The sequence below is a fragment of the Sarcophilus harrisii genome, chromosome 3 (assembly GCF_902635505.1).
Source record: "Sarcophilus harrisii chromosome 3, mSarHar1.11, whole genome shotgun sequence".
In the NCBI taxonomy this organism is placed as follows: Eukaryota; Metazoa; Chordata; class Mammalia; order Dasyuromorphia; family Dasyuridae; genus Sarcophilus; species Sarcophilus harrisii.
Window position 1 is genome coordinate 241,412,743 of NC_045428.1, and position 24,785 is coordinate 241,437,527.

Below are 24,785 nucleotides of genomic sequence, written 5' to 3' on the forward strand. Positions count from 1 at the left end.
TAAAAACACTCATATTCACTTCTAAGATGTGCATGGATCTTTACAAAATTTGCCATTTAATGTTTAAAATGTAGAAAAGGAGAGATACTGAGCATCACTGTAATGGTCCCCTAGCTCCACCAAAAATTTTAAAAAAGACTACTGAAAAAATGATTAAAATTAATTGTTGTGTAATTGATTCTAGAGAATTAAGAATTCTAAGGAATAAATCAAAGAAACAAATTGGTAATTTCTTTTAAGAATAAGACAACAATGAGACAACATGTTAAAATTTTGAGGATACCACAAAAGCAGATCTTATGGGAAAATTTCTAACAAACACATCAAAAAGTTAGAAAAAGCAAGTCAAAAAGAATTGCGCATGCAACTAGAAAACCAAAAAATTATCAAATGAAAAGATATTCTAAACAATTAATAATTAGAGAAATGTAATTTATAGCAACTCTGAGATTCTGTTTTACACCCTAATGGGTGTAATGGATTGGCAAGGAAAGAAAATGATTAATGTCATAGTGGCTATGGGAAAACTGCCACATGAATTGGTTCAGCTGTAAATTGGTTCAGCCATTCTAGAATTCATTTTGGAATTATGCCTATAAAATGAATAAATTCTATCACACTTTGACTCTGTGATATTACTAGTATGTCTATACTCCAATGAGATAAAAAATAAAAGGTAAGTTACACGCACAATAATATTTATAGCATTTTTTTTCAGTAACAAACAATTTGAAACTGGTGGTTCCAATCAATTGGGAAATGACTGAATGAATTATGGGATATGAATATGTATTGGGATACTAGCATGTTGTAAAAAATGATGGAGGCAGAATGTTTCAGAGGCACATGAAAAGTTTTAAGAAATGATGCATGGTGAAGGAATTAGAACCAAGAAAACAATGTATATAATAATATTATAAAAATGAACAGCTTTAAAAGATTTAGGAACCCTTTTTACTGCAATGGTTAACCAAGATACCAGAGGACTCATGCTAAAAAATATACTACCCACTACTTGATAGAGAAGAAAAGGATTCAGAGCTCAAGTGGAGACATATTTTATTTGCACAAGACCAATAAAGAAATTTATTTGCTTTTGCTTGATATTATATTCATATTTGTGACAAAGTGTTTGTTGTTTTTAAAATGGAGTCAGGATGAGAAAAGGTATGAATTTTTATTGCTTTATATGCATCTGCATGTATATTTTTTATATAATGCCTATAATTTATTAGACTAGCAATTCTTTTTTTGTTGTTATTGTTGTATGTTTTTTTTTTTGTTTGTTTGTTTGTTTGTTGTGTTTAGCTGAGACAATTGGGATTAAGTGACTTGCCCAGTATCACACAGCTAGGAAGTATTAAGTGTCTGAGAACAAATTTGAACTCAGGTCATCCTGACTTCAGGACTGGCACTCTATCCACTGCATCATCTAGCTGCCCCAACTCTAGCAATTCTTTAAAAAAAGAAATGATTAGTATGTCATCTTTTTCTTAATAAAACTATGACATTTCCTTTTTATGAGTACATACTTTTAAAGACATTTACTAATAGCTTTTAAATAAGTTATTCTAGAATTTGCTCAAGGTTTAGTTAAATTTGTTGACCTATAAGATTGTAAGATTTATACTCACCCTTTTTTGAGGGAGTGAAATTAGGATATTTTTCTGTATATCATTTTATGGAGCATCTCTCATTCTCTCCAAATTTTTTTTTCAGAAAATACTACAATTTCCCAACAATAATAATTGATAATTCTTTCAGTATCATAGGGTATAGTTTTTCTAAGCCTGAAAATGTGAACTCATAAAAATTAGCTAGATATTCTTTTTTCATCTTCCTATACATATTTGGTTTTGAATTTCTGTTAATCACTTTTGTTCAGTCTTTACTAAAGATTACCATCATTTAAAGAAAAAAAAATAGAAGACAAATTAGGTTTAAGATACTGTCTTTTTTAATTCATTCATTATCACTGTCCCAAAGAATCTGAGCTCTTGTCCTGTTCATTTTTGGTCTATTTTTTAGTTTAAAAAATCATTTCTGATTCTTAGCTTTCTCTACAAATGTTGTTTTACACTATATATTACCTTTCTTGATATTATTCTTTTAAGAGCAAGCTATGCTTTGAATTTATATTCCATTATCAACCTAACTTCCATGTTCTATATGTGACTCAAAAATCTGTTATTTTATGAATTTTCTTTGTATTGCTCTTAATCTCTGTAAGTAACTTTTCTCTATTCTTTTCATCAGACTTACTTGTTGTGTCTTAAAAATGTCATTCTTGAGAATTTCTCATTCTTCTTGGAATCTTTCCATAGAGTTTAGACTATGGCAAACTACTTATCTTTTATCTGAATTCTTTGTAACTCATTCTTTGACAATCTTAACACGAATGGCAAATTATAATTTTCTTTTCCTTCTTTCTCTCAAAAATTCTAATGTAGCATATTACTGCATATTGGTATTGGCTGGTGGACTGAAAAGTTCCCACTGCTTGTCTATAGATAACTATGTAGAAAACCTATGAGACTGTGGCTTATGAGATGATCCCTTGGCATTCTTGCAGGAGAGAAGAGAATCAAAATCTCAATAATGAAAAAGTATTACAGATACATAAAATTAGAAATCAGGAGGTCTGGAAGACCTGGATGTTCTGTATGGACCTTCAATGTGCTTTCATACTTGTCTCACAAGATTTAAAATCTTCTATTTCCTACAGAAAGGAGAGGGTTACTCCTTAACCACAATTATATGGTTTCTAGGGACTTAAGAAGACATGCATTATAAAGTCCAGACTAGCTCTCTGGGGGACTTTAGGATCAGCTTGAGTCCTTGGTCTTAGTGGAGAAGTGATGAAGGCAGGACAGCCACCATGAGGCTAGTCAAAGAGGGAGTCCAGAGTCTGGAATCTGGAGTCTGTGTCTGTGTCTGAGGGTCTTTTATGTCTGTGGCTGAGAGAAACTCTTTCTGTGTCTGAGACTCCCTTAAATACCTCACTATGATTATATCACTTCAGCACACTGAGTATGCACCATTACATCACCATATCACATTAAGTATATGTTTAGAGAACCATTATCTCACACTGAGTAGGTGCTTACATATAAGCACCCTGCTGTCCTTGATTTAAGTACACTTTTTCAGAGTTTTGGCCCTCTACATTTCCCTCTTTTGTTTTAGAACATAGGTGGTCATGCCCTCCCTGACTTTTCAGGAAGGGAGGTGAAAACACCAAAAAGGAGATGATCATGCCCTCCCTGACTTCTCAGGAAGGGAAGTGAAAACACCAAAAAGGAGGTGATCACACCTTTCTTGACTTCTCAGGAAGGAAGATGAAAACACCAAAGAGAAATGGGGAGCCAAATCAGATATTGTTAGCAGGTTTTCTTTGGGCTAAAGGGTCTTACTTAAAATAGGTATATATAAATCTATCAGCAGGGAAGGTATTACACAAGCACATAGTAATGTAACACAGGCTAGTAGTGATGTAACAAACACCATGAATCAACATAGTGATATAATAAACTATGAATATATAGGTCCATAAGTCCTAGAAGGAGGGTATATGAATAACAATCACACATACACCTCCTTCAGTAGCTAAGAGATATTCCAAAAACCAATCTATTGTCCATAATTTCATGTGTCAGGGAATCCAATGATTCCTGCAAGTTTTGAAGTCTTACAACAGTCTCATCATGTGTCAGGAAATCCAATGATTCCTGTTGGTTTTAAAGTCCTGTAGCAATCTTATCATGTCTCAGGAAATCCTATGATTCCGATGGTTTTGAAGTCCTGCAGCAGTCTCATCATGTGTTAGGAAATCTAATGATTCCTGTTGGTTTTAAAGTCCTGTAGAAATCTTATCATGTCTCAGGGAATCCTATGATTCCTGCTGGTTTTGAAGTCCTGCAGTAGTCTCATCAATGATTTTTGATGTTCATAAGTCAATTGTCATAACTGCCATGCTCTTTCAGTGGTGAACAAAGTCAGCAATAGAACCCTCTGATGTTTCTTAGGTCTTCTCCTTTGTTTCAAAGGTCTTCTCCATCTGATTCCTTTTCTGTCTGTAAAGATACAAGCAAACCCTCTCCCCCAAGCAGCTAACCTATCTGGTCCCTTCTATTCACCACTCTCTGGATTTCTCCACATCACCTGCCGATTATCTAAAGATAGTGGAGCTGCTCACACTGGACACTACTCTTCTGGTGAGTTATAAAACTTGTCTGCTGGAGCCAGTGCATCTTTATCAAAAAATCAATAGTATAAAGAGCTAAATTTAGAAGTTCTCCAGGATTACCTGTGGCTCCCCACCCCCCCACCTTTTTTTGTTTTTGGAGGAGCTTCTCAATGTCTGTTTCTCCTCTCTACTATTCCCTGTCCTTGAGGATTAAAAGCTATGCCAGTGGTGTGTAAAATCTGATATTGTGCACAAAAGTGTGCAAAATGTTTAGAAGTGTAAGCAGGTCCATTATCTGTTTTTATTGCTTGTGGCACACTGATAATTGCAAAAGCTTGTATAAGGAATTCAGTGAACACTCGGGCTGTCTCTTTTGCTGCTGATATTGCAAAAGTAAATCCTGAAAAGGTGTCTACTACAACATGGATAAAAGATAGATGACCAAAAGATTTATAATGGCTCACAGCTATTTGCCAGATTTCAATGGGTCTCAAACCACAAGGGTTCTTCTCTGGAGAGAGTGTAGGAGTGTGGAAAGGAAGGCAAGCTGTATAGTCTTTTACTTTACTCCTAGCTTCTTCTTTTGTTATCCCAAGTTGCAAATGTAAAGCTCAAGCAACCTGATGACATTTAGAATGAGATTCTTGAGCTGCCTGAAATGGAGTATTGGCTAACATGGTTAGAAGGCAATCTGTCTTTGAATTTCCATGAAAAATAGGACCTGGAAGTCTACTATGAGAGTGAAGATGCAAGATATAAATCTTACCTGGATGCTTTCTCACTTGCTCTTGAAGTTTTTTAAAGAGCTGATATATATTAGAAGCTACAAATTTTATTTGGGCTATGGAAATTCTTTGTACCACACCTACTGAATAGCTGAATCAGATATTATATTTACATCTCCTGGATAATAAGTAAGAGCTAACATGATTGCATACAATTCATTACGCTGAGTGGACTGAAAAGGAGTTCTGATTACTCTTTTTATAGTTAAGTCATGAGAGTATAGAGCACAAATGTTATGTTTGGATGCATCTGTAAAGATAGTTGGTCCTTTAAGAAGAACTTTAGAAATCTTTTCTTCAAAAATCCATCGCCAATTATGTAATAGCCAGGTTATCTTTAATGGAGACCCATGTGTAAAATTTGGAGCCATGGCTGATAAAATTTACCAATCTGGGATAGTTTCACATCATACATTAATTTATACTTTGGTATAAAGTTGTATATCTTGTCAGGTCTTATCTTAGTAATTGTACTGCTTGCTTAATGGCTTTTAATAAAATTCTAGCCACAAGCACTGGGTAAGGAATAAGGCTTTGTTCTGGTTGTGCTGGAGGTTTACCCTTTCTATCATATTGTGTACTTGATGAAGGACTGCTGTGGGCGCCTCTTTTGTAGCAAAAACTGATATTTCTAAGGGTTTTTGAGTAATTCTTTCAACCACATTGGATAAAGCCAGTTTAATCTCTCTCAAAGCCTCTTGAGAAGCCTTCTTTTGTAAACTGATGTGGTGAGTTTAAAGCATTGTCTCCACATAAAATGTCATATACTGGTTGTAATTGATAGGTAGCTAAGCCTAACACTGGACACATCCATTGGATATCTCCTATCAATTTCTGAAAGTCATTTAAGATGTTTAACTTCTCTGTTCTTAAAGAAAGCTTTTGTACTGTAAGTACTTTAGGATATACTTCATATTCTAAATATTGAAAAGGAGCATGCTTTTGATTTTTTTCTGGAGCTATATACAATTTGTAGTTCCTTAGTGTTTCTATGGTCTTTTGTAGACATGCTTCTAACATTTGCTCCTCAGTGCACACCCCAAGATATCATCCATGAAATGTAAGAACATACCTTTTGGAAATGCTGTTCTTGCTGGATTAAGAACAGCAGCACATACATTTGACACATAGTTGAGCTATTTTTCATTCCCTGTGGCAAAACTGTCCATTCATAGCTTTTATATGGCTCAGCTAAATTAATGCTGGATACTGAAAAGGCAAATCTTTTCATAACCTCCTTATCCAGAGGGATAGAATAGAAACAGTCCTTAATGTCTATAACCCAAAGAGGCCATTTTCTAGGCATTTGAGTAGGAGATGGAAGTCCAGGCTGAAGAGTTCCCATAGTTTCCATCTGTTCATTTACTTTTCTTAAATCAGTCAATATCCTCCATTTTCCAGATCTTTTTTGTTTTTACAACAAATATAGGGGAATTCCAAGGAGTTGGAGAAGGTTGTAAATGCCCTTAGTCAAGTTGCTCCTGTACTATATTTAATAAGGCCTGAATTTTATCACTTGATAAGGGCCACAGTTCTACCTACACTGGTGTATCAGCTTTGCAATGATTGGGAACAGGTGAGAGTGCAGACAGGCCTTCAACAGTAGCCCTCCCTAAGAAGCCAAAGTACTCAATTGTAATCCTAATTGTTGTAAGATCTCTCTTCCCCATATATTGATGTGGATTTTTTCAATGACAAAAGGAATAAAAAGCTCCTCTTTCACCTTCAAATATCCATCTCAAAGGGGTAGCACTAACTTCAGTTGCTATTGATCTTCCTATGCCAGACATATAGGTGTCTGCCTTAATCTTTGGCCAATGACTGGGCCATTGGCACCTCTAATGACTGTATGATCTCCACTCATGACTACCAACCCTATGAATGATATGCCATTTACATAGATAGGGAGCATAGGATGGTCAGCTGTAACTGCTGCAGTCCAGAATATTCCTGGATTCTGTTGCTAGGCGTCAAAATCTGGGCAAATATCACCGAATTGCCTATTAGAAGTATGCATCAGTAAACCTAATGTTACTACTTCTCCTGGTTGATAAGACACATATTGTCTACCTGTATTAGTGACTGGGATATTAGTTACAAAAGAGATTGACGCTGTTTTGTAAGGACTCTTAGGAGGTGAAATGGTCAAGTTTACTGTGCCTGGAGACAAGGAATCTATAGGCTATATAGGCACAGATTTCACCTCTCCAGGGGATATCTCAGTAGTCCCAGCTACATATAACTCTATTCTTCCCAGTAATACTTTTCTCCCATCACGTTGCTTCTCAGCTGATTGATCATGTTGGAGTACTGAACTTCTAAACATTCTCTGGGTGTAAAATCGCCTTCCATCATGCCCTAGGTGTTTTTTGCCTGGGGCCCTGGAGCTGAGCCTCGGTTCCCATTTCCCTGAGTCACTCTACATTTTGATGCCCAGTGGAAGTCTTTGTTGCATTTTGAACATAGGGTTTTGGGTCTTGTTCTCCCACTTTATCTTTTTTAACTTTATCTTTATGTCAACATTGAGTTTTCAAATGCCCTACTTTGCCACATTGAAAGCATTGAAGAGTCTCTATTGAAATCCCTTGGCAAAAGGGCCCATGTTCAGATCTTGAGAAGTCTGCATCATATCTTGGGTGTAAAAGGTATTTGTGCCCACTGTGGCACAGTGTCTTATGATCTAATCCAAAGGATCATCCTTGTGTAGTCCTAGTATAATTCTACAAACCTCATTAGCATTTTCCTTAGCAAGTCGTCTTATTATAATTTCTGTTGATATATTTTCACCAATAGTTTATATGACAGCTGTCTGCAGATGTCCTACAAAATCATCAAAGGGTTTATTTTTTGGTGAAGGCTTCCCCTCCATCTTGTCTTCCTGGGAGGGTGCTCCATGCTTTTATAGCAGCACAAGCAATTTCCTCATATGCTGTCAAAGGTAATTAATCTGTGCTAAAATGTTTGCATAAGGACCTATCCCTGTTAGTTGGTCAAAGGTGACTGGTATATTAACTCCAGGTTGCCTATTTTGTTGGGATTATATTATGCAGAGTTCACTATATTCAGAAAGCCACAAGTTTTGTCCAGGTTCTAAACATGTCTTTGCTATAGATTTCCAATCATGAAGGATTAAAAATTCAAAAGCCAAATTCTCTAATAACATTTTAACATAAGATGATGTAGACCCATAAATAGTGCAAGCCTTTTTCAGATCTTTGATAATTTCCAGATTAAAAGGATCTTCTTTTTTCTTGACCTGAAGAGTCAAACTCTTCATTCACTTGATGTGCTTCTATTCTCAAATCAGTTGTATCCTGCCCATCCTTTTTAGCTTTAATTAGTGCCTTTTGTAATAGTGTCATAGGGGGTGGACAAAACTGCTGCATGGGTGGTGCTAATGGTATCACTCCTGTCCCACTCCTCTCCTCCCTCCACCCAGGAAGGTGAAGTTGAGGGAGGATAGTCAGGAAATGGGGAATGCCCTAAGGGCGTAGAATAGAATAGAATGGTCTTGCCCACTCTCTGCGCAAGTTTTGATGTATTGTATAGGAGATGAAAGTAGAGATGATTTGGTGGGTGGAGTGAGAGAGGCAGAGGCACTGCTGGCCGGATTTGTGTCACAATTACTCTCTCTTCCTATCGCCATTCCCCTTCACCTCTACAAAGAATAAAGATCAAGGATTTTCCCTTATTCTGACTCCGGCTGATTCCAATATACTCTGGGTGCTAAACGTGGTCATCACACTTCTCCTGCTCTTTCTCCTCACACTTCCTTGTCTGGCTGTCCACCTTAAAAGTTTTCCTTGTTTTAGAATTTGTGGGATTCTTTAAAGTCAATTGTATTATATTGTACATAAGGGATGTTTCCTCAGGAATTGAATTGGGACCCATAGCTTTATTCAATTAGTTGCTCTCCCACTATTTCCCTTATAACTGGCTCTAATTTTTCTTCCTTAGATAGCCAAGGAGATGTGCACTCTAATATATTTAAGAGTCCAGTGATCTGCTTCCATGTTACCAACAATCCTTGCTTCTTTATTAATGTAACTATGCTTGCTACACACTTCCATTAGGGTAAGGGAGACTCTTTCCTTAGTATTTGTCTCATTTCAGCTGAAAAAGAAAGTGACTAGTTTAGCCCTTACCAAATTTTCCTGCTTGTCTGTTTTGGTATTCATCCTATTTCCAGGTCATAGGGACTTCACTGAGCTTACCAATGTGAAAGTCGAACTGATTTGTGCCCTGCTTTGCAAGGCCCTGTATTTCTGTGGCCCTGTGTTTAGGTGCCAAAATGTAATGTCTGGGCTAGCTTTTTGGAAAATCTCTGGAAGGGCCTTCATCTTTAGGTGGAGAAGTGATGAAAACAGGAGAGCCACCATGAGGTTGATCAAAGATGGAGTCTAAATTCTTGAGTCTGGAGCCTGAAGTCTTCTCTGTGTCTGTGGCTGAAAGAGTCTTCTGTGTCTGTGATTCCTTTAATCCCTTAGTATGATTACACTGAGCATGTGCCATTACATCACCATATCACATTAAGTAAATGTTTAGAGAACCATTATCTCACACTAAGTAGGCACTTAACTATAAGCACCCTGCTGGCTTTGATTTAAGTACACCTTTTCAGAGTCCTGCCCTCTACAATGCACTGATAATTTTATGTCTACTGGCAGAAACTTGTGTCTTGTGATCTACCAAATCAAAATAGAATGGATATTTTCCTGCAAGATTCTTATTATTCCTATTCTATTAAGTCATTCCTCCTTGTTGGTGGAAATCAGAAAAGAATTTTCCCTTATTTGTTCCTTCTCTTTTTGAAGTACAGAGATTATCATAAAAATCATTAATTTCTTTCATTTAGACAGAGAAAAATAATTGCTCAAGTAGATGTGCAGATGATCGAAGACCTCCATTATTACTATATATTAAGGTATATGGAGTGTTCAAGGATGACTAGCACCTCTGGTATGAGGATTGCTGAACTTATTTCATTGTCTCACATTCACCTTTGGTATCCACTTGGCACTCAACTTTCAATTATGGCTCCAAGAAGCTATAGCATGTGCAGCGGCCATGCTCCTCTAAACCATCTCAACAGATTGGCTAAACCAATTTGAGGGTAACCAATAGGCCTCAAAGCCATATATAAGTAAGGGGGTTATTTCTTCTTACAATAGATGGTTGAGAAGAATTCATGACCATGGGAGTGGCAGTAGCAGATAGTGTGGAGCACTTAGTGCTTTGTCAGACATTGAAGAGGCCATAATCATCCACTGCATCTCAGGGCCATCACTAATCATTTTAACTTTTGTCTTGCCACTAGACTTTGATGACTCTGGAAGAGAGAGAGGTTGATGACTTTGTGCAACTTTGCCTCAATTAAATCCAATTTACACTCAAGTAAAGATATCTCCCCATGATGCCATTGATCCTTTTGGGAAATGAAGAATGGCATATAATATCAGGGTGTCTATCTACCAAAACAAACTTAAGAAGCTCCTGAACACAATTTAGAAAATTTTTTTTATAACAATAAATTCAGATTTTAAATATTGGATAAATTTTCCTTGTTTGTAATGGAGTGAGGCTTGAGTTGATGCACTGAGGTCCCAAGCACGTGAGGCTAAATAGTAATTGGATCATACTCTATTAATATATGCTTGGAGAAAGAATGGCCTCTACCCACTTTTTGTGCGAGTCCTGATGTGTTGTATAGGAAATGACAATTTTGGTGGGTGGAGGCAGAGGGGCGGAGAGAGGAGTGGGAAGAGAAGGCTGACTGGCTTCTGGTCTGGCTGGCTTCTGGTCTGGCTGGTTTCTTGACTTAGCTGCACACATTATAATTGTGAATCCCCCTTCATCTCTGATCCCCCTTCACCTCCGATCCTTCTTCACCTCTACTGAGAATAAAGATTGAAGATTTTCCCTTAACCTGAATTCCTGACTCCAGCTGATTTTAAAATACGCGGTCATCACACTTGTTCATGAATGTAAAGAGTCTGTAATAAAAATGAAAATTCTACCTAATCTTTTTATTCACTGTATTTTATTGAGCTAGAAAGAATAATAACAAAATTCATTTGCAAGAACAAAAGATCTCTTGAAATCAAAAGAAATAATAAAATACAAGGAAAGGAGGTCTATCCATTTCAGGTTTTAAACTTGATTATAAGGCAGTAATTATCAAAACTGATAAATAGAAATAAAATAGAAATAAATAGAAATAAAAGATGGATCAGTAGAACAAACTAGATGTATAATATGCATTAGTAAGCAACTATGATAATCTTTTATTTGACTAATGTGAAGATTTAAGCTTTGGGAATACAAGTTCACTATATGGTAAAAAGTGTTGGGGAAATTTGGAAGCAATGTGGTAGAATGCATATAGATAGACCTATATTGGTAAATAGTGTGAACATCATTTACTAAAATAAAATCAAAATGGATAGATGACAAACATAAAAGAAGAAATCATAAATAAGTTAGAAGAACATGGTACACATTGCCTGGCAGGCTTTTAAAAAGAATTTATGAATAAACAAGAGGTAAATAAGCAATATGAGATATAAAATGGATAATTTTGGTTACATTAAATTAAAAAAATGTACAAATAAAGCCAATGTAGCCAAGATTAGAAAGAAAACAGAAAATGGGAAATTTATAGATGGCCTATGATGAAAGATGCTATCTCCCTGGTTCCAAAATAAAGAACTGATCAATAGAAATATGCAGTGGTATAATATGGGTGTTCATACAAACACAGTACATACATACATACCTTTCAAATGTACACATGCATATGTTTCAAATGGTGGTCTTTTCTAATTTGGGGTAGAGAGAAAGGAAAAAAGACAACTTGAAATGTAACAAAATAGAAATTAAATTAATTAAAAAAAAAAAAAAAGAAAATGAAGGACAAGCAACAACATTGCTTCTGTGCCAGGATTCTGCTCTAAATTCTAAAGTTATTTGTTATAGGCCAAAACTCTTGTACTTAAAACAAGGATTCTTAAAAGGTGTTAAGTCAGTGGAATTGATAAAGACAATGGTTATTTATCTAGTTTAGCATGGTGACTAATAATTCTCTAGTTCAGTACATGTACTTAGTACTTAATAAAGTTCCACAAGATTCACACCTATGATAATGGAGTATATAACAGCCAGCATGGATTGGATGAGAATCATTCCATCTTTGGTGAGGCTCTTGGTGGCTCTCCTGGGGGACTGAGAGGCTTGGTGACAGAGCCAGAGAAGACAAGCAGACTGGAAGCAGGAGCTCAAGCTCTTGGATCCAAGGAGAGACAGATTCTTTCCATCTTCATCAGCTTTGTGGTGGCTGGCCTGTCCTCCTGCCTCCCCAACTGAAACCAAGACTCCGGAAGTCCTCTAAGAAAACTAGCCTGGGCCCCAGGCAAGGAAACTGGATTGTGAAGGAAATAATAAAAGATTTGGACTTTAACACTGGCTATTCTTGTAGTGATTACTAAACTGAAACGGAGGCTGCTCCAAGACCTCCGGAAAACCAACAAAGAACACTTCAGTTATTTCCTCTCTCTCTCTTTTTTTTAGGCAGACTGTTGTATGCTATATATTAGATCATTTCTCCTTCAGTTTTAATTTATCTTCACCAAAATATTGACTTGATTCTCCATCTTATTTTCTTAGATTTCCTCACATTAAAATACCTTTTAAATATGTTATTCTAATTACATTTTTTTTTTGCTTATAGAGGTTGTTGAACACTATAAATATATACACACATATTTGTATGTCTGTTTGTTTTTCTATCTAATAATCTAGCTATCTATCTCTTTCCAATACATATTTCAGTCAGTCATTGACTACCATATTTCAGGCATATTTACTTCTTGAATTAGAATTTTTCAGTTATTCTGCTTTTTTACCTATACTTTGATAATTTCTATAAAGACATGTGGTTTTATATTTTATTATTTCTAGGATATTTTTTCTTTTGGTTTTCTGAATGTCTCTAAATATTTTCTTCTTGTAGCTATTTCCATGAAATTTAGCTTTTTTGCATTGACGTAAGTAGTTTTCCCCTTCCCTATTCTTTTTTTTTTCAATTTAGATAATCTTTATTACATTTGTAAAGATCCAAGCAAAACTTTTTATCAATCTCTTTTAGTCAGATATCATTCTTGTATTTTAAGTTGAAGGCCTGACATCCAAATTTAGGCTACAAATTCTAATTTGTTACTATTCAAATAATACCTTCAATCCAGTCAGGGCAACTTTGCATGTTAATTTTCTTTTTCTTTTTTTTGGATTAGGTGAGTGGGTTTCTGTGCCTTCTCTACTCTACTTAATTTCTGTCAATTTTACCCATCTTTAAAGGCCTGTATTAAGTTCCACCTCTTTCATTGAATCTTTAGTGACTAATTTATCCTAAAATGATTTTTCCTGTGTTCTAAAACTGACAGAAATTTTCTATACTTTTTATTCTGGCATATATTAAATGTAAACACTATCTGCTTCATTGAGTCTGTTTTCCGCATTCATTCATTCTGAGCTATTAATTCAATCACTCATTCAATTGACATTTAGTCTTTTCTCTCTTTCCATTCTCTCACTAACTTCCATGAGTTAAACCATCCTCTCTAGGCTAATAACTTCCAAGTCTGTATATCCATTCCTCCTCTATATCCTGAGCTCCAGTCCTTTATCATCAACTATCTGCTGGACTTCTCTAAATGGATATCCTATAAGCATCTTAAAATCAAAATGTTCAAAATAAAACAGCATCTTTCTTTCTTAATTTCCCCTTCCTATTAATTTTTTTTTAATTTTGTAGAAGTCTCCACCATTTTCCCAACCATCCAATTTTGTGTTCTTTGTGTCATCATCTATTCTTCACATTTTGTTATCTTCTTTATCTAATTCACTGCCAAATCTTATCAATTCTACTTGCACAAAATCTAGCATCTTTCCTTTCCTTTGTAATTATATGAATATTATCCTACATTATCTCATCAAGCCTTATTTGGACTATTTTTATAGCCTTCTAATTGATTTTCTGGTCTCTAGTCTCTCCTTCTCTATTACAAATGCCATAAAACTATCAAATTCATCTCCTAAAACACATACAAAACCAGAGCACCCCTTGCTTCAAAGGTCTCATTGCCCATATTATAAAATATGAATTCTTCTGTCGTTCAAAATCCTGCAAAATTTGACTTCAATCTACTATTCCAGTTTAAATGTACATCACTCTCATATTCTCAATATTTTATCAAACTGGTGTACTTGCCATTTTCTTTTCATGAAATTTCATCTCCCTCTTCCATGCTTTTTGCAAAGATTGTTTCCCTTAACTAGAATGTTTTCTCTACTCATTTCCATTTTCTGGAGACCTCAGCTCCCTTTCCAAGCCGAAATTAAGTACTGTGTGTAATAGTTTCCCCAGTAGATCACTGACCCGGGAATTAATTTTATATTTATTTTATTCATATGTTTCTTATTTACCCAAATGTATATATCTCCTTTAGTAGACTGTAAGCTCCTGGAGGAGCAGAATACTACATTCCTCATCTTAGCTTAGTTGAAACATTGTTGAATGCAGAGAGAATAATTTTCTATCAGGGTTCTACTACTTCTACCCATGTGGCATAGAACTGATCACAACTTCTTTGGAGCTCAATGCCCTCATCTTTAAAGGGGTTGGACTAGATATTTTCTAGCAGATAAGTGGGTTGGAATAGATCCTTCTTTGCAGTTCTAGCATTTATATCATGAGATTTATATCTAATAGTTTTGTTCTTTTTTTTTTTTTTAGGGGGGGTGGGGAGCCAGATCTTGGAGTAAGTCTCTGTTTTGTTACTTATAGTAGTTTGGATGCTTTCTGTCAAAAATTGCATAAAGAACTAGATTCAAATGTAGATGTTACTTGATAATAAATTAGGAAATCAATTTTCATATGACTCATACTATTAAAAACAACTTTAAAAAAGACAGGTAAGAACTTTCCTAGGTTAAAGCAAGATTATATTTTGAAGGAAACAGGGGTCCATTAAATCTCTGCCTTCTCTCTCATTTCTCTATTTTCCTTGAATAATTGTATTATTACTAGTAAGTATATGTTTTATAAGAAAAGGGATAGCAAATATTTTATTTCTTTGTATAATAATTCCTCTGTGCTTTACAATATGTAATTCTTTAAAAAAAATGCAGCACTTTGCTAAACACTTTAACTGATTCATTAACTATGATAAACACATAATAACTTCTAAGATACCAAGACATGTTCTTGTAGATTCTTTCTATGCCACATTCAATTTTAGGAAAGATTTTTCTGCTATAACCTTTTGCACAAATGAAAAATAGTTTGTATGGGCAAGAAAACCAGATTAATTTTGATGTTCCCAAATCAGTTCCCATCATTGCTAATTATTCATTTAAATTATATTTGATGTACAATCTTTTAAAAGAAAATACAAGACAAAATCACTCAAAACAAGGATGTTTTATGGAAAAGTCTAGTTATTCTAAATTATTATTTGGGGCACTTGTAACTTTCCAGTGGGAAAAACAGTTGAACTTGAGGTTAATTGTTGATTATGAATTAATTTTCTCTGTGTTCTAGTTTTTTTTTTTTTTTTTTTTTTTTTGGGAGGGTAAGGTCTTCAGAAGTATGATTTCTGTCAATGTGAGTAAATTCATTATTTTTCCAGGATGAATAACAATGCTGCATACACTTCAATCCTGAAATTCTGTTCCTGGAGAAATTGTAATGGTCCATTCCCATCAAAAGAATGCATCCACTTATAGTGACATTTCCTCTGGGGACTGCATTGATGGTAATACTCTTCCCAGGCAGCTGCATTTGAACATTATGTAGAATATACACATGCATGCACTCTTACATTGAAGTTTTTTTTTTTTTTTCTGTCCAGCATAGAACTGCATGGTTACCAAAATGAACGATTAATGGTTGAAAAAGTCTGAAAAATGGATATCCCTTTGACCTTTCTAAGGTTTGTCATTTAGTTGACATACCCATTACCTCAAAAATCAAATGTGTTTGTCTAAACATTATTCTGATGTTTAGTTTGGGCACGAAAGGGCAGACAGATGACTAGTAAGGCGCTGACAGTGATCAATTCAGTCTCAAATCTTGTCACTTTCACTGTTTATTCTGCTATCCATCTCCTCTTGGTCTGCCACCACAGCCACTTTCTGCTGTTCAGGCACTTTTAAAACTAACAATAATCCAATTTGTAATTGATCAATGAGAATGTGTGGTTGGTAAGCAAAATGACAAAGTCTGCATGCAACCACTGACCACAATCAGGTGGTATATTTTATATAGGACTGAATACAAAATTGGAAATGTTAACAGTTTTCAATTTCCTCTCAGGAGTTTGCAATGAGAACTTATGTGAGCAGAGATCCATGATCTGAAGCAAAATCAGTTCTAAAGTCATAAACAACAAAAACAAGTGACCCAAAAAGATATGTAATGGGATTTTGGAGATTTCATATTATTCAAAGGATATATATATATATATATATATATATATATATATATAGCGATATATCTGTATATATCTATCCACAAGATATACACACATTTGTATATTCACACATAGATACAGGCATATATACATACATCTTGTTATTGTTGTTCAGTTGTTTTAATTATGTCTAACTCTTTGTCAGCCCTTTTGGCATTGAACAGGATATTAGAGTAGCTTGCTTTTCTTTCTCCCCTTCATTTTATAGATAAGAAAACAGAGGGAAACAGGATTAAGTGACTTGCTCAGGGTCACACAGACAAATTTCTGAAAACAGATTTGAGTCTAGATCTTCTTGCCTCCAAGCCTGGGACTCTATCCACTATTCTGCCTATCTGACTATACACACACACACACACACACACACACACACATATGTAGTATGTGGATGTACACACATGTGGGTATATACACATATATGTTTTTCATACATAACTTCATTTTCATTTTAATGAACATTTGATTAATGGGCTGGACTGTGCTAGATGCTAGGATAGTAATAAACAATAACAAAATAAATCATTACCTTCTGGATATGAAAAAATAAGGAAGTGGGAGAAGTTGAAGATAACTTTGATTAAAACCTGGATAACTACAAGGTGATGGTGCCCTAGGCAGAAATAGAATTATTAGGAAATTAAGTGACTCTGTAGGAAATTGTAGGTGACCTGTAAAAACAAATTTATTTTGAATATGTAGGGTTTAATGTATTAACAGGATATTTTGTTCTAAATATCCAATATTTTCTCAAAAATTATAATCTAAAAGAGCAAAAACTATACACATGAATGCATATATATACATACATATATATACATATATATATATAAAACAAAATTCACAAAGAAGAAAATAAATGATTATAATGATCACATAGAAAAATATAAACCAATTACTCTTTGAAGTCCAAAAGATAATTTATAATTAATGGAACAATGAAAGTCTCATGGAGAAATTTGCATTCAGTTGAAGGATGGATAGGAAGTCATAAGGTAAGATAAAGGAAAAGTATGGCTTAGGGAATTTATAATAAGGGTCCAGTGGTAGGAAAGCATATTTGGTAGATACTTGTAGGGGTGATTGAATGCCAGGCTAAGATGTATTCACTCTGTTTAGTAAGCATTAGGAAACAATGGAAGAGTTTTGAGTAGAATTGTGTAATTGTTTCTGTGCACAAAGAAGACTAATTTAAGAATGATATGGAGAATATATTGAAAGAGAGATTAATGGAAAGACCATTTTAGGGTGAAAAATTCCAAGTAATAAAAGTGAAGATGTGTTAGCCTGGAGACTGGAAGTGAGGGGAAGAATAAGAGATAGAAAGTAGGACTTAGATGTAATTTAGATGTAGGAAATAACGTACAAGGAGGCCATAATAGTAATAGTAATAGGTAATATTTATATATTACTTTTAGGTTTGCAAAGTAATTTACATATATTATTTCACTTTATCTTATTTACAAACATGTGGTGCCGGTGTTATTATTATCCTCATTTTACACAGGTTGAAATTGAGGCTGATAAAAGGTAAGTGATTTGCTTAGAATCAAACAAGTGTTTGAGACAATTCAATAACTTTTTCTTTTTTATGTTAATGAAAAAATTTGTTAGAATATAATTTTCTCTCTGATAATGGTTTTATCTTCATACAAAAATGTTGTTGTTTTTGTTTCATCATTGTCATTTTCTTTCACATATTATTAATTGTTTCTTAGATTTGCTCTTTGAATTATTCATTATTTGATATTTCACTGGTTTCTCCATTTGGAGCTATGTTTTTTGTTTGTAGTCTCCAAGCCCATTACTAATTTTGATGCATTATGATTTGTAGAGGATATGTTTACAATTTCTGCATTTTTATATTTGCAATATTTCTGTTTTAAGAGGGGGTCAATTTTTGAAAAAGTTGTATGTGAGAAAAGTATATATGCTCATATTTATGTATGCATGTATGTATATACATATATGGATATATTTCTATCTAGGTATATTAGTATATATATATATATATATAATGCTAGTCTCATTTAGAAGTTGCTCTCTGTTTTTATGTTCTACGTTCTCTTTGCTTTGCTCAATTTTATATTTTCTCCTTTTATGTATCTTTCTGTTTGATTTGTTAAGAACTGAGAAAGGGGCATTAAAGTTTACTGCTATTATTGTATTGCCACCTATATTTTCATGTAATTCTGTGATCATATTTTTCCTCTATGAATTAAATGTTAAGGCATTTGGAGTATATAAGTTTAATATTGACATTGATTTGTTTTCTCGACTTCCTTCAAGTACAGTGTAGTTTATTTCTTTTTATTTTGTGAATGTTTATTTTTGTTTTGTCTGATAGAATGATTGCTACTCATATTTCTCCATATTCATCTGTTTCATGATAAATGTTGTCCCAGCATCTGATTTTTATTCTTTTTATGTCTTTACTTTTTAGCTTATTCTACTTTATAGCAACTCTATTCCATTCAGCTCTCTTCCTCTTCCTCTCAAACCCTACCCTACTTCGAGTTTGTCACCCCTTTCTCTAATGTTAGAGTTTTGCTTAACTTATTCTTTTTGATTTCTTTCATTTTATTTCTTTCGTCTATCTTATTATCTAATTCTTTCCCTCTTTTTTTTCTTGCTCAGCTAAGTAAAGTGTTCCCTCAACTTTTTTCATTAGTTCTTTCATTTTCTGTTTTTTCCTAAATATTTCTTTCCCTTCTTCTTTTCTTGAACCTTTTTACTCTTATTTTTCTCTTAAGATCTATTGTGCTTATCATTATTTATTCTTTAGTCTCTGTATTCTTATGAAGTAAAAGTTTCTAAAACACCTATTTTGAGTTTTCTTTTAAATACTTTAAATACATATCCAATGTATACTTTTACATCTTACCTCCTGATTTTGATGTTGTCATTTTTCAGTTATATCAAACACTTTATATTTTTATTTACAACAATACTGAAGTGGTTTGCCAGTTGCCCAAATTATGTACAAATGAGGAAATTGAGACAAAAAAGGAAGTCACTTTACCAGACTCACATAGCTAGCAAGTATCTAGGTCAGATTTGAACTGAAGTTGATTCTTCCTAATTCTAGACTACAATGGCACAAGTTTCTTTCTTTCTTTCTTTCTTTCTTTCTTTCTTTCTTTCTTTCTTTCTTTCTTTCTTTCTTTCTTTCTTTCTTTCTTTTTCCTTCCTTCCTTCCTTCCTTCCTTCCTTCCTTCCTTCCTTCCTTCCTTCCTTCCTTCCTTCCTTCCTTCCTTTCTTTCTTTCTCTCTTTCTTTCTTTCTTCCTACTTAAGTATCTATGTATCTAAATCTATATAGAAATGTTCCTATGTTGCTTACTAGTACTTCCCATGATTAACCTCCCCCCCCCCCCAATTTGCAGTGAAATATTTTCTCTGAAGCCAAGTCTTTTCTTTACTCTAGATGTCAGCTGCCCCAGGAATTCTAATTTTTTTTCTCCTGAGGAAGAATGCTTCTATTGAGGCATAACACTCTCAGAGATAATGACTTTTTAAAAGCATTTAATGTTTTCTCCTATTGTAGACTATCTCTTTACCTGAGAGGAATTCTTCAGTGGGACCCTTTCTGGTCTCTGAATTTGAGATTTTTTCTTTTGTTACTCTCAGCCAATTTCGATTTTTTCCTTTGCTCTTTCACCTATCCTTTTGTAGCTCCTCTTCTTCCTGAGAGACTACAAGAATAATTTCCCCTTTATTCCTTATTATTTATGCAATTAACATATATCATATATGGTCCTCTATCATGTTTTTTCTTTCTATTTTACATGCCCCTGCTTTCAGATAGTTTAGTCTTCCCCCCATACAAAAATACTTTGGTACCTCAGGTCTGTTTCCTTCATTTCATTTGAAGTTCCATTTTCACCCTTAAATCCTTGTACACTTTTAGAAAGTAATCTCTCTTTTTGTTATTTTGTTGCCGTTCTTCATGGGTATTTTTCTCTCTCCCTTTTTTCATTTTTAGGGGGGGTTTATTTGGTGATTTTTTTTTAGCCACTTCTTTCCTTCTTTGTTGTATGTTTACCTTTCTGTTTGTTTGCTGTGTAGACATTTGCAAATCAAAAATTTTCTTAGATTTGTAAGGCTTGGGAATTGAGAGGAACTTGCCAAATACTTCTCTTTTATGTCCATTCTGATTAAGTTGGGTGTTGGGTGATTAAATTCAGATTTGCAATTCTTCACTTTGATTGTATCTTGAACTCCCTTGTTATCCAGCACACATTGCTTTATTCCCTTCTGCAGTTTCTGAATGTATTTGTATTACTCTAATACCCTTTCCTTTTTTTTTTTTTTAATTTACAGGTTATATGTATGTGTAACTTTACAGCATTGACAATTGCCAAACCTCTTGTTCCAATTTTTCCCCTTCTTCCCCCCACTCCCTCCCCCAGATGGCAGGATGACCAGCAGATGTTAAATATATTAAAATATAAATTAGATACACAATAAGTATACACGACCAAACCATTATTTTGCTGTACAAAAAGAATCAGACTCTGAAATATTGTACAATTAGCCTGTGAAGGAAATCCAAAATGCAGGTTGGCAAAAATATAGGGAATGGGAATTCAATGTAATGGTTTTTAGTCATCTCCCAGAGTTCTTTCGCTGGGCATAGATAGGTTCAGTTCATTACTGCTCCATTGGAAATGATGTGGTTGATCTCATTGCTGAGGATGGCCAGGTCCATCAGAATTGATCATCATATAATATTGCTGTTGAAGTATATAATGATCTCTTGGCCCTGCTCATTTCACTCAGCATTAGTTCATGTAAGTCTCTCCAGGCCTTTCTGAAATCATGCTATTGGTCATTTCTTACTGAACAATAATATTCCATAATATTCATATAGCACAATTTATTCATTTATTCTCCAATTGATGGGCATCCACTCAGTTTCTAGTTTCTAGCCACTACAAAGAGGGCTGCCACAAACATTTGTGCACATAGAGGTCCCTTTCCCTTCTTTATGATCTCTTTGGGATATAAGGCCAGTAGTAACACTGCTGGATCAAAGGGTATGCACAGTTTGATAACTTTTTGAGCATAGTTCAAAATTGCTCTCCAGAATGGTTGGATGTATTCACAGTTCCACCAACAATGTATTAGTGTCCCTGTTTTCCCATATCCCTTCCAACATTCCTCATTATCTTTCCCTGTCATTCTAGCCAGTCTGACAGGTGTGTAGTGGTATCTCAGAGTTGTCTTAATTTTCATTTCTCTGATTAATAATGACTTGGAGCATCTTTTCATATGGCTAGAAATAGTTTCAATTTCTTCATCTGAGAATTGTCTGTTCATATCCTTTGACCATTTATCAATTGGAGAATGGCTTGATTTCTTATAAATTAGAGTCAATTCTCTATATATTTTGGAAATGAGGCCTTTATCAGAACCTTTGACTGTAAAAATATTTTCCCAGTTTATTGCTTCCCTTCTAATCTTGTCTGCATTAGTTTTGTTTGTACAAAACCTTTTCAGTTTGGTATAGTGGAAATTTTTATTTTGTGATCAGTAATGATCTCTAGTTCTTCTTTGGTCATAAATTCCTTCCTCTTCCACAAGTCTGAGAGGTAAACTATCCTGTGTTCCTCTAATTTATTTATAATCTCATTCTTTATGCCTAGGTCATGAACCCATTTTGACCTTATCTTGGTGTATGGTGTTAAGTGTGGATCAAGGCCTAGTTTCTGCCATATTAGTTTCCAATTTTCCCAGCAATTTTTGTCAAACAGTAAGTTCTTATCCCAAAAGCTGGGGTCTTTGGGTTTGTTAAACACTAGGTTGCTATAGTTGTTGACTGTTTTGTCCTTTGAACCTAACCTCTACCACTGATCAACTAATCTATTCCTTAGCCAATACCAAATGGTTTTGGTAATTGCCGCTCTATAATATAATTTTAGATCTGGTACAGCTAAGCCACCTTCATTTAACTTTTTTTTCATTAATTCCCTTGAAATTCTTTACCTTTTGTTTTCCCATATGAATTTTGTTGTTATTTTTTCTAGGTCATCAAAATAGTTTTTTGGGATTATGATTTCTATTATTTCTAATAGCTTTTTAGTCCAATCTCTGGAGTTCTTTAAGTATACCATTATATCATCAGCAAAGAGTGATAACTTGGTTTTCTCTAATTCCTTTAATCTCTTTCTCAACTCTTATTGCCAAAGCTAGCATTTCTAATACAATATTGAATAGTAATGGTGATAGTGGGCAACCTTGTTTCACTCCTGATTTTATTGGGAATAGTACTAGTTTATGCCCATTACATATGATGCTTGCTGATGGTTTTAAATAGATATTACTAAATATTTAAAGGAAAAGTCCATGCATTCCTATACTCTCTAGTGTTTTTAATAGGAATGGGTGTTGAATTTTATCAAATGCTTTTTCTGCATCTATTGAGATAATCATATGGTAATTTTGTTAATCATATGGTAATTGTTAATAGATAGTCAATTATGCTAATAGTTTTCCTAATATTGAACCAGCCCTGCATTCCTGGTATAAATTCTACTTGGTCGTGGTATATTATCCTAGGGATGATTATCTATAATCTCTTTGCTAATATTTTATTTAAGGTTTTTGCATTAACATTCATTAGGGAGATTGGTCTAGAATTTTCTTTCTCTGTTTTCATCCTGCCTGGTTTAGGTAGGTATCAGTACCATGTCTATGTCATAAAAGGAATTTGGTAGGAGTCCTTCATTCCCTATTTTTTCGAATAGTTTACATAGTATTAGAGTTAATTATTCCTTAAACGTTTGGTAGAATTTACACATAAATCCATTTGGTCCTGGGGATTTTTATTTAGAGAGTTGATTAATAGCTTGTTCTATTTCTTTTTCTAAAATGGGACTAGTTGAGTAATTTATTTCCTCTTCTGTCAATCTGAGCAATCTATATTTTTGCAGGTATTCCTCCATTTCACTTAGGTTGTCAAATTTGTTGGCATAAATTTGGGCAAAGTAACTCTTGATAATTGCTCTAATTTCCTCTTCATTGGTGGATAGTTCTCCTTTTTTAATTTTTGAGACTAACAATTTCATTATCCTTTTTCCTTTTTCTAATCAAATTAGCTAAAGGTTTATCTATTTTGTTTTTTTTTTTCATAAAAACAACTCTTAATTTTATTTATTAATTCAAATTTTTTTTTGGTTTCAATTTTATGGACCTCTCCTTTTATTTTTAGAATTTCAAGTTTGGTATTTGATTGGAGGTTTTTAATTTGTTCCTTTTCTAGATTTTTTTAGTTGCAAGTCCAATTTATTGATCTTCTCTTTCTCTATTTTATGCAAGTAAGCCTCTAGAGATATAAAATTTCCCCTTATTCTTACTTTGGCTGCATCCCACAAATTTTGGTATGTTGTCTCATTATTGTCATTCTCTTGGATGAAATTATTGATTGTGTCTATGATTTGCTGTTTCACCCTTTCATTCTTTAAGATGAGATTATTTAGTTTCCAATTTCTTTTTGCTCTATTTTCCCCTGGGCCATTTTTGAATGTTACTTTTATTACATTATGATCTGAGAAAAATGTATTGCTATTTCTGCCTTTCTGCATTTGATTTTGACATCTTTATGTCCTAATATATGGTCAGTTTTGTATAGGTTCCATGAACTGCTGGAAAGAAAGTGTACTTTTTTCTGTCTCCATTCAATTTTCTCTAAAGATCTATCATATATAGTTTTTCTAGTATTCTATTTACCTCTTCAATGCCTTTCTTATTTATTTTGTGGTTTGATTTATCTAGTTCTGAGAGAGCAAGGTTGAGATCTCCCACTATTATAGTTTTGCTGTCTGTTTCTTCTTGCAACTCTCAACTTCTTTAGGAATTTATATGGTATACCAGTTGGTACATATATGTTTAATATTAATTATGCTTCATTATCTCTGGTATCTGGTTTCTATGGTACCATACTCATTATCTATGGTACCCTTTAACAAGATATAATTTTCTTCCTTATCTCTTTTAATTAGATCAATTTTGCTGATGGCTACCCCTGCTTTTTTACTTCACCTGAAGAATAATAGATTCTGCTCCAGCTTTTTACCTTTACTCTGCATATATTACTCTCCTTTAAATGTATTTCTTGTAAAAAACATATTGTAAGATTCTGACTTTTAATCCAGTCTAATCTGCTTATGTTTTATGGGAGTGTTCACCCCATTCACATTTATAGTTAAAACTACTAATTCTGTATTTCCTGCCATCTTATAAACTCAAATTATATTTTTCTTTTTCCTTTTCCCCTTTCCCTCCTCCCC